This window comes from Brassica napus, unplaced genomic scaffold (genome assembly GCF_020379485.1).
Source record: "Brassica napus cultivar Da-Ae unplaced genomic scaffold, Da-Ae ScsIHWf_869;HRSCAF=1234, whole genome shotgun sequence".
In the NCBI taxonomy this organism is placed as follows: domain Eukaryota; kingdom Viridiplantae; phylum Streptophyta; class Magnoliopsida; order Brassicales; family Brassicaceae; genus Brassica; species Brassica napus.
The window spans coordinates 15,001-32,500 of NW_026016908.1; positions in this window are offsets into that span (position 1 = coordinate 15,001).

Genomic DNA, 17,500 nt, shown 5'->3' on the forward strand with positions numbered 1-17,500 from the left:
GCGACCGAGCTCGAGCCAAGCTCGGTCGCTACGTAGCGACCGAGCTCGAGCCAAAGCTCGGTCGCTACGTAGCGACCGAGCGATCGTCCCGCTCGGTCGCTACGTAGCGAAAGCTCGATCGTTACGTAGCGACCGAGCTCAGCCAAGCTCGGTCGCTACGTAGCGACCGAGCGATCGTCCCGCTCGGTCGCTACGTAGCGACCGAGCTCGAGCCAAGCTCGGTCGCTACGTAGCGACCGAGCGATCGTCCCGCTCGGTCGCTACGTAGCGACCGAGCTCGAGCCAAAGCTCGGTCGCTACGTAGCGACCGAGCGATCGTCCCGCTCGGTCGCTACGTAGCGACCGAGCTCGAGCCAAAGCTCGGTCGCTACGTAGCGACCGAGCGATCGTCCCGCTCGGTCGCTACGTAGCGACCGAGCTCAGCCAAGCTCGGTCGCTACGTAGCGACCGAGCGATCGTCCCGCTCGGTCGCTACGTAGCGACCGAGCTCGAGCCAAGCTCGGTCGCTACGTAGCGACCGAGCGATCGTCCCGCTCGGTCGCTACGTAGCGACCGAGCTCGAGCCAAAGCTCGGTCGCTACGTAGCGACCGAGCGATCGTCCCGCTCGGTCGCTACGTAGCGACCGAGCTCAAGCCGAAGCTCGGTCGCTACGTAGCGACCGAGCACTCGTTTCGCTCGGTCGCTACATAGCGACCGGGCTCGAGCCAAAGTTCGGTCGCTGTGTAGCGATTGAACCTTTCCGAACATCGATACGACACCAGTCCTTGCATTCTCGTCAAACCTTCGAATGCTATCTCCCGAAGACCGTAGCAAGCTCAGTCTATGTTTCCCGCTATTCTAATTCATCGATCAAACTTCGCGGATTAGAAACCGCGGAAAACTCGTAGTAAACGTGTCGAGTCGGAAGACGGCCCAAAGGGACCTAAAACACGACTCGAGGCCCATCCTACGATTTTTCCTAACCAAAAGCCCGTGAACCACAGCATGGTTCGCGCTTGGCCCACGAGGAAGGATAAATGTCAAGTTTCCGCGGATAAATACGGAAGTTTTGAAGATAATTGTGAAGATCGGGAAAAATGGAATATCTCCATTTTTATGCTATGACGGCTTAAGGGCAGAAGAGTAAAAGCGTAAACCGACCTTGGAGCTAGTATATAAGGAGTCCTAGGCGAGGAGCAGGGAGGAGAACTTTTTCAGAGCAAACTTAGCACTTAGAGCGATTTAGGCAACTTTCCGTTTTTGTTATTTCGAGCTGCGACTCAATTAGGTTTAGCCGTCTTAGGGTTGCTAGAACTAGGAATCTCGCCGACAGCTCTCGAGCCCAGGCTTATACCTTGTTGTAACGCTCATACGCAGATTCGGAATAAGATCTACTTTGCTCTCTTTTCGATTTCTTATTTTTATCGTTGTTATTCTCGTGTTCTGATTGCTTGACGTGTGGTAATTAACAGATATCCGGGTCCTCTGGGAAACTAGGGTTTTCTTAGTTTCCTTATTTAAACGGAAATCGACAGTGCGAATTTCGGTTCCCACAGTTTGGCGCTAGAAGGAGGGGGACTTACGGATCAATCTAACCCGCAAAAGCCACACACAGTCAGACATGTCAACCAACGACGCGGATAACGTGCAAACTCCCCTTAACGGAGGCAGCGGCACCGATCTCCACACTCCGGTAGCGGACGTATCTGCGGCCAACGCGCAAGCCAACGCCGCGACTCTCGAGGAGTTTAAAAAGATGTTCGCCACCTATGAAAAAAGGTCGGAAGAACAGGATAAGCTCGTGAATACCTTGACCAAACAGGTTGAAACCTTAACGGCAAGGACCCAAGCTATCCGTCCCCGCGGAACCACCAAAATCCGCGGGAAGAGGCTCGATTTCGCCACCCCACTCGATAGAGCAGGAGTCGCGCGGGAACGACCTTCCGGTCAAAACCCCAGCGAGAAGTCTCCCATCGAGAAGGGGAACTCTGAAAGTCTTCCGCTCCCTGCAAAGGACTCGGAGGATAACGAAGCCGAACACATTGACCTGGATCCTAGCGATGTCTCCAACGACAGCGACGAGGATGTCGACAGACATCCAAGAAGGACCAGAAGCCGATCCGCTCGGGAAGGCTCCCCGTTCGAAAAACCAATGACGGAAGAAGAAGAAGTCGCCTATTGGAACGAACAAGAGGAGCTGGCCGAAAGGCAAACCGAGCTCACTCGCAGTAAGCGCCGACAGGCTCGGAAATCCACTGACGAGACATCGGATATCCGCGATCTTCGCGACTACATCACCAAGACTGCGGCAGAAGTGAGAGCCGTAAAGTCTCAAATCCATCATGCTACTAGTGCTGCCCCCGAGATCGATCGACTGCTGGAAGGAGCTCGAAAGACCCCCTTTACCAGTCGCATTTCGGACATGAGGGTGTCCGATCCGGGAAAGATCAAAGTACCGAAGTACGATGGTACGGCCGATCCGAAAGCGCACCTTCAGGCTTTCCACATCGCGATGGGAAGAGCAAGACTGAAGGACGGCGAAAAGGATGCCGGCTATTGCCGCCTGTTCGTCGAAAATCTTGAAGGAGCAGCGCTCGAATGGTTCGCACGCCTTCGTCGCAACACCATCGGGAGTTTTCGACAGCTCGCATCGGAATTCCTCAAACAGTACTCTGTATTCATAGACAGGGAAACCTCCGATGTTGATCTCTGGAGTCTCTCCCAGAGGGAAGACGAACCCCTCCGCGAGTTTATCAGTCGGTTCAAATTGATAATGTCCAGGGTCAGCGGGATAAGCGACAAAGTGGCCATCGACGCGCTGAGAAAGACGCTCTGGTACAAGTCGAAATTCAGAAAATGGATAACTCTCGACAAACCGCGAACGATCCAGGACGCCCTCCACAAAGCAACGGACTATATCATAGTGGAGGAAGAAACTAAAGTCTTATCGCAAAAACATAAGCCGGCAAGACCATCCTCGAAAGACGCAGATCCGAAGGGGAAAAAGAAGAACTCTCGTAACGACAAGTACGTCCATCACGAGGGGGAAGATCTCCAAGGGGCGCATAACTATGCGATCAGTTCGGATCAAGGCCGGACCACGGGCAACACATGGACTCGCAATCAAGGGTATGACGAGAACACCTTCTGCGAGTTCCACCAATCCCGAGGACACTCCACGACTAATTGCAAAGTCTTAGGAGCAAGACTGGCCGCGAAGCTGCTCGCTGGAGAGCTTTCGGAAGTAACTAGCGTCAAGGATCTCATCCTCGATTCTGATCGGCCTCCAAAGACGGACAGAAATCCGCCCGCCGAAAAATCTCCTCAACGAAACCAACCTGGGGATAAACGCGGTAGGAGGCCGGATGACAAAGGGAACGATAACAATCGTCGCAGAGTCAATATGATCATCGGAGGATCTCAATACTGCGGCGATACCGTGTCAGCCATCAAGGCTTACCAACGGAAGGCAGAATCAAGCGCAAAATGGCCTACATGGTCTCCTCCTCGAGACGGCCAAAATTGCTCGATCACCTTCACGGAGGAAGAAGCCGGCGGTATCGACCAACCTCACTGCGACCCTCTCGTCATAGATCTCGTCATACGAGATTTAGAAGTCGGAAGGGTACTCGTCGATACGGGAAGCACGGTCAACGTAATCTTCCGCGACACTCTCAATCGGATGAGTATCGAACTCGGAGAGGTAATTCCGACGCCAAAACCACTCACGGGTTTTTCAGGCGAAGTGTCGATGACTCTCGGGTCAATCCAATTGCCAGTCATGGCCAAGGAGATCACGAAAATCGTCGAATTCGCGGTAGTCGACCATCCCGCTATCTACAACGTGATCATGGGAACCCCATGGCTCAACGCCATGCAGGCAGTTCCGTCAACTTACCACCTGGGTCTCAAGTTCCCAACGCCGAGCGGAGTCGCGGCCATCTGGGGATGCCAAAAACAGTCGCGACTATGCTTCCTCGCGGAGCATAAGTTAAGGCAAATCACGGCTTCTGCAAACGGCAAACGCGCGAAGATAGATCGATCTTCGGCCAAAAGCACCCCGCACAAGGACGAAGTAAAATCGTCTGTCAACGCAAACGCATCGGACGTCGAAGCTCGACATAAATCCGAAGCCCACGCGACAACTCAACCGGAACATCCGGAAAATAGCGTCGACCCAGCCACGATCGACACGGTCAAGGCGGACATCGCGACACCAACCGCCGAGTAAGAACACTCGCGGCATGAAACAGAACTACGAGATGGCTTGATCCTCGAAAGGGGTACGTAGGCAGCTTGTCAAAAGACGAGTTCAGCTATCCCCCTCTCTAAAAAGGGGGGGGGAGTGGGTGCGTATACTCGTATACTCCCACAATCGCCATTATTGTAATCGAGTTTTTAGAAACATAAAATTTTTACAATATGCACTGTCTTTTTATCGAAAACGCTTACGCTTCAGTTTACGCTCGTCTGCGGCCTCATCCGGCCCAAAAATCGTAAAGATTATCACCTTTCAAACACGCATAATCCTCGAAAATAACTGCGAGACGTCGCAAAAAGTTAAAATTCGAGGACAATGCTAAACAAATTGTCCGAACGCGACCACTAAAAACCTTACACCCCGTTCGTCGATTGGCCCCGACGAACACGCCAGCCGTCTTAAACAAACGCAATCCGATCACTCTTTTGATCTTTAAAAACGTCCAGCACAAGGACAAAAGCGCGCTACAACAAAAATCCGAAATTTTGGTTTAGCACTTCCAGATTCTGAGAAGATGCTCGATTCGTACCATACAAGTCATATAAGCCGAGAACATATCGCGGACTTTAAACCGGTGCGAGTCAGGAAGAAATCGCAACAGGAAAAACGATAGCCGGCTAGTCACCGCACAAACCTTAACCGAAAGTAAACCTAGGTCTTGCCCTAAACCCAACGCTCTGGTCTCAAACATCTCAAGGCATGATATCTAAAAGATACGAGATCATAAACCATGCCTCTCCGTTCGTATCTCAATGTTCTCGAAAATCGTAAAGACAGATAAATTTTTACGAAAATCACGAACGAACCAACAGATCGAACGTCTAATTAGAACTACATACGAGACGACAACTCGTATTTACTTCAACCCTACTCAGGAAAAACTCGAAACGAAACATTTATCATATAAATAAACCGCGTAAAGCGGCAAGGGATTCAAAGCCACCAACGGCCAGTCCCGGAAATACAAATACGGCCATCGTGGCCTAAACGAAATCCAAATTCAAAGGGCCACATTCGACCGAAAACAAGGATAACTGATCCATCCCTCATAATCCAAAGTCGAAGTCCCCGGACAACGAAGCACCAAACGCATCCGCAGGACGATCCACTTCCTCGCCACCGCCGTGAAAATCGATCGGGACCTCCTCGGTATCAGGAGAAACCGGGATGGAATCCCAGAACCCTTGAATCCTCTCGTCGATCGGAGGGATAAGCGCCTCAGCGTGGGCACGGTCACTCATCCCACTCTTCATCAAGCTCATTTCTTCTTCAAACACATAGTCGTCGGCTTGCGTCCTCCAAAGACTTCCGACCGAACCACGGCACTCGCGAAAGTCGCCCACCGAGGTAAAGGCATTCTTAAGATTCCCGTACTCAACCTGGAACTGAGATGCGCGAGTCTTCATCACCTCGACGATCTCTCTTTTGCCTTTCCTCTCCGATCTGCGAACAGCCCGCGCATGATCACGAGTAAGCTGTGCCTCTCGCTCCAGCATCTCGCCTTGCACGCGGGCGAGATCCCGCTCCGCTTTCTCCGCCTTGAAGCGGTAGACCATGGCTTCTCTATGACCCGCCTCGATGGCCGAGCCCAGCAAGCTCAGGCCCTGCAAAATCAATAGGCGTGTTACAAATCCATACATAGGACAATCACTTAAAAATTCCCAAGAAAAAACTAACCCCATTGATGATGCGAGATCCTTCCGCAACGACTCTCGGCCTCGCCGATTCTTTCGTAGGAGGAGGAGCATCGAAACCCGATGGCAGCCCAGCAAAGAAATCATCGAAGTCCGGAATGGGGGCTTCGCTCGAACCGCTTCCGTCGCCGTAAGCAAGGTTCGGATCCCATCCTGGAAGCATAGAGTCATCCATCGAAAACTCTATGTCGCCGAGATCGACGTCTTTTCCCTTCCAAGAGCTCGACTCCGGCGCGGCTGTCGGAGCTTCAACGGGACTCTGGCCGTCGGGTTCGGAGTCGCTTCCCGTATCCGCGTCCAAAGCTGGACCAGGTTGCACAAATTTCAGCGCCTTCCGAACCCTTCTCGGCGTGAAAGAAGTCCAGAAGAAGGGACCATTCCTGAGAAGATCCCTCACCGCGATAATATCCTCAGGGAACGGAGCAAGAGGATTGATGAAGGGACGATTGTTCGGCAACCTCCGGAACAGTGGAATGCAACTCTCTTCGACGGACGCAGCGTCCAAACGAACAAAGAAAAAGAACTTCTTCCACGAGTTGAAGTTCGAAATGAACTTCTTAACCACCGACATAAATTTCCGAGGGACAAACCTATGCTTATCCGTATCCTTGACAAGTTGAAGCCTCAAAAGCGCTTCATAATGATCGACGGAAAGGGAAAGGCCATGCTCATAGCTTAGGATCAAGATCCCAATAAGGTGCTGAATGGCAAGGGGTGTCAACTGACTTATCGCGACTTCAAAACGGTCCAACACTCGGACGAGAATTTCGGGTATGGGGAACCAGAGGCGACAACGCACTATGAACACCTCATAACAAGTAAAGTAACCCTCCGGGGGGTTGTTAGCACATTCCCCGCGGCAGGGAACCCGGAACTCCACAACATCCGGGATGCGGTAGAACGACCGCATCGTCGCGAGAAACTCGTCAGTGGTCCTACTTGCGTCCTTTCCCTCGACTCCACGATGGACCAGGACCGGGAATGGCTTCTCCTTGGGAGGGATCAACGAGCCGTAATGAGCAACCCACCATGCCTCGTTCTCGGCAGGATGCACCGAGTGAGGCACGAACTCCGTCTTCGGAACGACGAGCTCTTCGTAAGGACTCGCGGACGAAGACCCTTTTTTCGCAATCTTTTTCTTGCTCGACATCTTTACACTTCTCTTAAGAGAATAGAGGAAAAGGGTGGAGAGAAAGATAGAAAGTTTTTGAAAGATCTTAGAGAAAAACAAGAAAGTGAAAAAATTATGGAACAAGTTACCTCTCTTCTTATAAGACATGAGGATTTACTATTCAAGCTCGGACTTTCGCATATTAATTCCATCCATCACGCCTAACTTGCCAAACATGCCTAACCGCACGCTAGGATCCCCCCATGCATGATCCTAACGGGCTGGGGGGCTAACTGTTGGGGTCAAAAACGGTTACGACGGAATTACCATCCGAAAATCCTCAGAGATCGTATTTCCGAAAGAGTTAAAGAAGGGATGTAAAAATAAACTATACGAGGTTATTTCTACGAAGAAGTATTCTTTGGGATTCAAACCAAACGATCGTCCCGCTCGGTCGCTACGTAGCAACCAAGCTCGGGCCAAAGCTCGGTCGCTACGTAGCGACCGAGCGATCGTCCCGCTCGGTCGCTACGTAGCGACCGAGCTCAGCCAAGCTCGGTCGCTACGTAGCGACCGAGCGATCGTCCCGCTCGGTCGCTACGTAGCGACCGAGCGATCGTCCCGCTCGGTCGCTACGTAGCGACCGAGCGATCGTCCCGCTCGGTCGCTACGTAGCGACCGAGCGATCGTCCCGCTCGGTCGCTACGTAGCGACCGAGCTCGAGCCAAAGCTCGGTCGCTACGTAGCGACCGAGCGATCGTCCCGCTCGGTCGCTACGTAGCGACCGAGCTCAGCCAAGCTCGGTCGCTACGTAGCGACCGAGCGATCGTCCCGCTCGGTCGCTACGTAGCGACCGAGCTCGAGCCAAAGCTCGGTCGCTACGTAGCGACCGAGCGATCGTCCCGCTCGGTCGCTACGTAGCGACCGAGCTCAGCCAAGCTCGGTCGCTACGTAGCGACCGAGCGATCGTCCCGCTCGGTCGCTACGTAGCGACCGAGCTCGAGCCAAAGCTCGGTCGCTACGTAGCGACCGAGCGATCGTCCCGCTCGGTCGCTACGTAGCGACCGAGCTCGAGCCAAAGCTCGGTCGCTACGTAGCGACCGAGCGATCGTCCCGCTCGGTCGCTACGTAGCGACCGAGCTCAGCCAAGCTCGGTCGCTACGTAGCGACCGAGCGATCGTCCCGCTCGGTCGCTACGTAGCGACCGAGCCGAGCCAAGCTCGGTCGCTACGTAGCGACCGAGCGATCGTCCCGCTCGGTCGCTACGTAGCGACCGAGCGATCGTCCCGCTCGGTCGCTACGTAGCGACCGAGCTCAGCCAAGCTCGGTTGCTACGTAGCGACCGAGCGATCGTCCCTCGGTCGCTACGTAGCGACCGAGCTCGAGCCAAAGCTCGGTCGCTACGTAGCGACCGAGCGATCGTCCGCTCGGTCGCTACGTAGCGACCGAGCTCAAGCCGAAGCTCGGTCGCTACGTAGCGACCGAGCACTCGTTTCGCTCGGTCGCTACATAGCGATCGGGCTCGAGCCAAAGTTCGGTCGCTGTGTAGCGATTGAACCTTTCCGAACATCGATACGACACCAGTCCTTGCATTCTCGTCAAACCTTCGAATGCTATCTCCCGAAGACCGTAGCAAGCTCAGTCTATGTTTCCCGCTATTCTAATTCATCGATCAAACTTCGCGGATTAGAAACCGCGGAAAACTCGTAGTAAACGTGTCGAGTCGGAAGACGGCCCAAAGGGACCTAAAACACGACTCGAGGCCCATCCTACGATTTTTCCTAACCAAAAGCCCGTGAACCACAGCATGGTTCGCGCTTGGCCCGCGAGGAAGGATAAATGTCAAGTTTCCGCGGATAAATACGGAAGTTTTGAAGATAATTGTGAAGATCGGGAAAAATGGAATATCTCCATTTTTATGCTATGACGGCTTAAGGGCAGAAGAGTAAAAGCGTAAACCGACCTTGGAGCTAGTATATAAGGAGTCCTAGGCGAGGAGCAGGGAGGAGAACTTTTTCAGAGCAAACTTAGCACTTAGAGCGATTTAGGCAACTTTCCGTTTTTGTTATTTCGAGCTGCGACTCAATTAGGTTTAGCCGTCTTAGGGTTGCTAGAACTAGGAATCTCGCCGACAGCTCTCGAGCCCAGGCTTATACCTTGTTGTAACGCTCATACGCAGATTCGGAATAAGATCTATTTTGCTCTCTTTTCGATTTCTTATTTTTATCGTTGTTATTCTCGTGTTCTGATTGCTTGACGTGTGGTAATTAACAGATATCCGGGTCCTCTGGGAAACTAGGGTTTTCTTAGTTTCCTTATTTAAACGGAAATCGACAGTGCGAATTTCGGTTCCCACAGTAACCGTCCCGGACTCGCCCACACTGATCCGAACCAGAACGCACCGTTCACCGGATTGAGCTGACCTCCAGCTGTTCCCAGCTGAGTGAGCTAGTCTACCAGCTCCTGTGAGCTGAACAGATCATGGTGAACTGAATACCAGCTGAACCGAGCTGATTGAACTCAAGCCAACACTCGTCCAGCTGCCTAAACACTCACCCAGCTCCTTTACCCTTATTTCCATCGTATCCTGGTTAAGTCTCAGCTGACTGATGCCCTTAACCCTCATTCAGGACCATGACACACTTGTCCTTAGGTCATGTGACCTGACTGGTGCGTTTCCTTGCACCGCAGTCCGTCCGGACGATCCTATCCAGGATCGGGGACATGACAAGTCTCCCCCACTTACGAAGGATTCGTCCTCGAATCCAGTGGTGTTAACCTCTTGTCTCATGACCAAGGTTCCATCCGACTTTTTTGTACCCAGAACATGGAGCATGCTCGATTGGTTCTTTCTAACCAGTTCGTTGCATCTCCCACCTTGTTCTTTCTCACTGACCATGTCTTGGTCATCATATACACAACAAGTCTTCCCCACTTGATAGATTTTTAACCCAAAATCTTATCAAGTGGTCCATCAAGCACCCATACAAAGACATGACTTGTGTCACTGACCCAACTCTCCAGGTTGCGTTCCTAGTAGACACCAAGTCCATGTAGAACACTTTAGTTCCATGACTAGATCAAATTCAGTACCTAGGAACACACTGAGTACTCAAGTCTTAGTAGATTCAACCAATCTCCAAGCCACTCGATGCACCAGCCAAGTCCTAGTGAACATGTTCCAATCTTTAGGCTGCTCACTCTACCATGAGTCCTAACAGATTGTTCTGTTCCCTTAAGTCCTTCCTGGACAATAAGGTTTATGATTCCAGCAATTCATCAATCCTGGGTAAAGGGTACTTGTTCTTCCCAGTCACCCTGTTCAAACCCTATAATCAATGCACAACCTAAAGCTACCATCCTTTTTTCTTAACAAATAGGACTGGTGCTCCCCAAGGTGATACACTAGGGTGTATGAACCCCTTCTCAAGCAACTCCTCAAGTTGCTTCTTCAGCTCTGCCATCTGAGCTGGTGCCATTCTATATGGACTTTTAGATAATGGGGCCGTTCCAGGTTCCAATTCAATGATGAATGGGTCAGCCCTATCAGGGGGAATGCCCTGTAGTGCCCCAAACACATCCTGAAATTCCCGAACCAACGGTATACCCTCTGGGTCACAGGCCCCTACAACCTCATCGGTGTAAATGGTAGCCAAAAAGGCCTCACAACCATTTCCAAGCATCCGTTCTACTTGGACTGCTGAAACCACCAACTACAAGAGGTTGGCTTGATTCCTTGGTACTTAATCGGGGTCCAAACTCGTTCTCAAGTTGCACCCTTCCCCGGTGACAATCTAGAGTTGCCCGATACTTTCCCAACCAGTCCATGCCCAAGATCACTTCATGATGCTTGAGGGGGACAACAATCAGATCTATAGGCATCGGCCTATCCAAGATCACCACAGGGATGTCCTTAACCAGACCGAGTGAGTTCATAACTTGCCCTCCGGCCGCACTCACTCGTTCAGGACCATCCCATGTTCCATACTGGAACAAACCTTTTCCAACCATTCCTGGACTCACAGCACTATGTGTAGCTCCAGTATCAAATAATGTGTTTCCACACCACCGATCATTAAGTACTTAGATGAGTAGGATTTCGGTTTGATCACACATTTGGAAAATGTCCCATACCATTCTCCAAAGCATCACACATCTGTGAACGTCCCATACCATTCACAAAAGTGTTTATAGTATACCTCAATCCTCATCATACTAAGATACTTAACATCGTGTTTCCAATTCCTCTTGGAATTGATCCATTTCATTCACTCAATCTTAAGGAATCCTACCTTGACTTACACTGAGTCCAAGCTGATCCATCTGATCACAAGCCCACTCATGTACTAGCCATGTAGTGTCTCCCTTAGACTAACATGAACATTGCATATGCTCACTTGTTTTGAACGGCCATCAAGGGATAACATTTACCTCCAAGAGAGTGCTGCACGTTTCTTTCAACCTAAGCCACTCTCTGGTCCATGTTACTTCCCTTGTCCAGGTCGTCCATACAAAGATCTTGCATTGCGTCCATCATCCAATCCGTCTATTATTCCCAAATAACTAGATAAACTAACCTTTATGTTTTCAGGGTCTTGCCGTGGAAGAGTGTATCTTGGCTAAGCCGGCTCATCTTGGAACTTCCCCGTTCACAAGCATGAAACCCAAACTTATCTCAACTCTCACTTGGCTCACCACAACTAAGGTTCCAAGTCATCTCAGTTTTCAGAAATAATTTCGGTTTGGAACTTAACATATTTGAGCACTGTCCTCAACAGGATCAAGCATGCTCTGATACCAACTTGTAAGACCCGATCCCGGCCGACCAGGCCGCGGTCGATGCCTCACGTCGCTCGGTCTATACACTGACCGAACCTCTAAAAATTTTGCCCTTTATTTAAAAACATCGCCCATAGGCGAGGGCTAACTCAGATCTTAGCTCAAGACTACCTTAGTCATTCCCTAGCTTAGATCATTTCAACTTATGCACAGCGGAATAACATCTATCATCCATTGGACTAAATCCAATCTAACACTTGTCTGATCAGATCACCTCAGCTACTGGTCAGTAAACACAACTGCCAGCTAGCTCCAAGGTCGAATCTGAACCTAGACCAAGTCATACAATCAGAGGTTCTGTTCCCCTAAGCCATTCTATCTAGATCTATGCAACATTGACAGATCATACCTGCATAAACTCTTCCCTTGGGTACTTAGTCATTCAGCCAACCATCCCCACAGACATAAGTAACCTTTGGGAAGTCTTCAATCAGCTAAGGACATGCATCTGGCCCTTACCGGTTCATGCACTGTTCCACATCCTTTTGCCTTATCAACTTATGATACCAAGTCCAGCTCATGGACTAATCATACCAAGTCCTCTCATGGACTAACCAGATCAAGTCCTCACAAAGACTAACAATGCCCATCAGATCCTGAGTCAATCAACCAACCACCCCACATGACTCAGAACTGATGAGTCTTCATACTTCCTAATCAGTCATGGAACCATGTCCCACTGAACCTGATTAGTGTTGCTCTTACCACCGGTGCATCCTTTGATCAATCAGATCAGACACCTTGATCCATCATCCAAGGATCAGGTCGTCCATCCTTGCCAATGATCAGACCACACACGGCCTGCCTTACCAACACCAAGGTTGATAACCAGCAATTCCTTATGATCAATATCATAAGTGACAATATGTTCCAGCACACAACATATGATCAGATATCCTAACACAAGGATCTGACCCCAATATGCCCTCAGGTGCAATTTCGACCGCAAGCAACCCTGCTCCAAAAATCAATTAACATTCATGACAATTCATGATAAATCATAACTAAGAGAATGGTCCAATCAGATTTCCCAGAACCGGCCTCCATCCCATAGATCTCGGCCAAGACCAGCCAAACCGGCCCAAGGGACCATCTCTAAATCAATCCCTAAAAACTCATTAGGATTCATGATAATTCATGATAAATCTTAACTAAGAGAATGGTCAAGTCAGAATTCCAAGAACCGATCTCGATCCTATGGATCTCGACCTAGAACAGCCCCACCGGCCACATTGACCATCTCGAAATCAATCAGATAAAAATCCCTAATACCATGATAATTCATGATAATTCACCACTAAGAGGATTCCAAAGTCAGATCGCCATAAATCCATCAGGAAGTAGGAGATCCAGACTTAGCTGCCAAACCAAGGCCATGGAGGGTTCTTCTGAACCGGCCAAGCCATGGTTCAGTGCTACTATGTCTAATCATCAATCTCAATCATAAGAACAATGAATAATATGATTAATAATCATAAAACAGAGTAAGGTGTAACTGCTGGACCAGATCAACCCATAGTGTACCAGACTATGTCCAATGGTCTGCAGTCCCCACCTGTTACCTCATCAGGGGCGTCCATGCTCCTCCTAGCACGCCTTCATCAAACCCTTATCACATACTCCCAGTATTGATAAGATCTAACCATGGTTCGTGCCCATCACTCCTTCCATGAAACTTCCATGAAACCAGTTTCTATACTGCATCCATCTTCAAGGCTGTTCATGCCTTTGAGAGTGGAGTCAAGCCTTCCCCCTCCTCTCCTAACCAATTGCGTGTGTTCCCAAGACACATAGGAAGCCTTAGACATGATCATCCATGATCAATCACCATCCAAGGGTCGTGCATCACTTCCCTCTTTGTTCCCCATGAAACTGCTTTCCACACCAATCTCCCTTTAAGGCTGCATTGGCCCTTGGGAATGGATTCCGGCCAACTCCCTCCTTTCCTCACCATTTGCGTGTGTTCACAGGCTCCAGATAAGTCTTTGGGTGTTGTCAACAATGATCAAAACCGTTCAGAGGGTCGTTCTCAACTTCCCCCTTGATCTGCCCCAAAACTGTCTCTTTATGGCCTTCACACCACCATGGGTCTTGGATTGGGAATCCGACCAACTTTCTGTATTTTTCTCTGGATTCTTTGTGTTTCAGGATGTAGAAATCGACCAAAATCCTCAGAAATGAGAGAGAGAGGACGATTTAAACTGTCCCCAACCGCCTGGGCGAACAGTTACCAAAATCCCATCCCTTCTTCCCAAAACCGTCCCATAACCGTCCCATAACCGCCCCATAACCGCCCCTTGGCGGTTTCTCCCCTTTTCTTCCTTTGGCAAATCGATCACTGAGCCTCAGCTCACACTCTGGAAGCTTGGCCACTCCCTGTCCCAAGACTAAGACCCATTTGGTCGAACCGTCCTGCACCCGGACCATCGGCTCGCCCAGTAACCGTCCCGGACTCGCCCACACTGATCCGAACCAGAACGCACCGTTCACCGGATTGAGCTGACCTCCAGCTGTTCCCAGCTGAGTGAGCTAGTCTACCAGCTCCTGTGAGCTGAACAGATCATGGTGAACTGAATACCAGCTGAACCGAGCTGATTGAACTCAAGCCAACACTCGTCCAGCTGTCTATACACTCACCCAGCTCCTTTACCCATATTTCCATCGTATCCTGGTTAAGTCTCAGCTGACTGATGCCCTTAACCCTCATTCAGGACCATGACACACTTGTCCTTAGGTCATGTGACCTGACTGGTGCGTTTCCTTGCACCGCAGTCCGTCCGGACGATCCTATCCAGGATCGGGGACATGACACTTGGCCTCGATCATACCAAGGAAAAATGTTAACACTTGGTTGGATGATGGAAAGTCGAGCCAGCATAAGTACTACTTGGACCAATCAGACTGACTTGGACAGTCCAGTCCATCAAAACTCGAGCTTATGTCCAGATCAGTACACGGATCAGTCCACGGGAAGGGCCAGCATGCTGATATGTGTACTGACATGGTGCATCAGTTGTCCAAAATCAGTACACGGACAGTCCACGGGAAGGGCCAGCATGCTGATATGTATGGTCAGCATGCTGATATGAGTTCAGTACACGGATCAGTCCAAGGATCAAGGGCCAGCATGCTGATATGTGTACTGACATGGTGCATCAGTTGTCCAAAATCAGTACACGGACATTCCACGGGAAGGGCCAGCATGCTGATATGTGTGGTCAGCATGCTGATATGAGTTCAGTACACGGATCAGTACACGGATCAGTACACGGGAAGGGCCAGCATGCTGATATGTGTGGTCAGCATGCTGATATGAGTTCTGTACACGGAACAGTACACGGATCAGCACACGGACAGTCCACGGGATGGGCCAGCATGCTGATATGTGTGGTCAGCATGCTGATATGAGTTCAGTACACGGATCAGTACACGAATCAGTCCACGGGAAGGGCCAGCATGCTGATATGTGTGGTCAGCATGCTGATATGAGTTCAGTACACGGATCAGTACACGGACAGTCCACGGGAAGGGCCAGCATGCTGATATGTGTGGTCAGCATGCTGATATGAGTTCAGTACACGGATCAGTACACAGATCAGTACACGGACAGTCCACGGGAAGGGCCAGCATGCTGATATGTGTGGTCAGCATGCTGATATGAGTTCAGTACACGGATCAGTACACGGATCAGTACACGAATCAGTCCACGGGAAGGGCCAGCATGCTGATATGTGTGGTCAGCATGCTGATATGATTTCAGTACACGGATCAGTACACGGATCAGTACACGGACAGTCCACGGGAAGGGCCAGCATGCTGATATGTGTGGTCAGCATGCTGATATGAGTTCAGTACACGGATCAGTCCACGGGAAGGGCCAGCATGCTGATATGTGTACTGACATGGTGCATCAGTTGTCCAAAATCAGTACACGGACAGTCCACGGGAAGGGCCAGCATGCTGATATGTGTGGTCAGCATGCTGATATGAGTTCAGTACACGGATCAGTCCACGGACAGTCTGTGTGTGCTATCGGACAGGCACGGACGTCCTGCGTGTGCTGACGGACGTCCTGTGTGTACTGAACAGACAGCCCACGTGGGCCAAAATCACCCGAACAGTCCACAGGAAGGGCCAGCATGCTGATATGTGTACTGACGGACGACCTCGGACGTCCTGTGTGTGCTGACGGACGTAATGTGTGTACTGGCGGACGTCCTGTGTGTGCTGACGGACGTCCTGTGTGTACTGACGGACACACGGACACACACAGACGTCCTGCGTGTGCTGACGGACGCCCTCTGTGTGCTGACGGACGGCCACGGACGTCCTCTGTGTACTGACGGACGTCCTGTGTGTGCTGACGGACGGCCATGGACGTCCTCTGTGTACTGAAGGACGGCCACGGACGTCCTTTGTGTGCTGACGGACGTCCTGTGTGTACGGACGGACGTCCTGCGTGTGCTGATGGACACACGGACACACACAGACAGCCACGGACGTCCTGCGTGTGCTGACGGACGTCCTGCGTGTGCTGACGGACGTCCTGTGTGTGCTGACGGACGTCCTGTGTGCACTGACGGACACACGGACACACACGGACAGCCACGGACGTCCTGCGTGTGCTGACGGACGTCCTGCGTGTGCTGACGGACGTCCTGCGTGTGCTGACGGACGTCCTGTGTGTGCTGACGGACGTCCTGTTTGCACTGACGGACACACGACACACACGGACAGCCACGGACGTCCTGCGTGTGCTGACGGACGTCCTGTGTGTGCTGACGGACATCCTGTGTGCACTGACGGACACACGGACACAAACGGACAACCACGGACGTCCTACGTGTGCTGACGGACGTCCTGTGTGTACTGAACAGACAGCCCACGTGGGCCAAAATCACCCGAACAGTCCACGGAGCGTGCTGATATGTGTACTGATGGACAGCCGACGTCCTGTGTGTGCTGACGGACGGCACGGACGTCCTGTGTGTGCTGACGGACGGCCACGGACGTCCTGTGTGTGCTGACGGACACACACGGACGTCCGTGTGTACTGAACAGACAGCCCACGTGGGCCAAAATCACCCACGGACAGCCAAAATCACCCGAGAAGCAAAAAATGCAAAAATTAATATTTTTGAAGAAAGTTTTCTGAAAGGAAACATCAAAAATATGTCAACAAAGAGTTTAGGATGTCAAGTGTTGATCAAAAGTTGCTGTAGACATCCGTTTAGACCACGAAACTCCGACCTTTGTAGCATGCAAAAGACATGGTTAGAAGCAAAAGAATTTTTATGAAAATTTACCTGAAAATAGCTTTAACCATCCTTATGAAGCATGCAAAAAATCAGATTCAAATTCGAAGTATTTTGTTTTTTTACATTAAAAATACTCCCCGGAACACCACCAATGTCTACTGGTGACAGACTGAAAAAAGCGTTTTGTATATATAAGGGGTAGGCACTCTCTTGAGCCTCCTACCCCCCAGTACCCGAACGGTTCGGGTACGTAGTGTTGGACTGTTCGGTCCAACACTATCGAGGGCTGGGTTGAGGTCGATGGCCGGATTGTCCCCGGTGAATTTTCTGGGAACTTTTCCGGCGAATTTTCCGGTG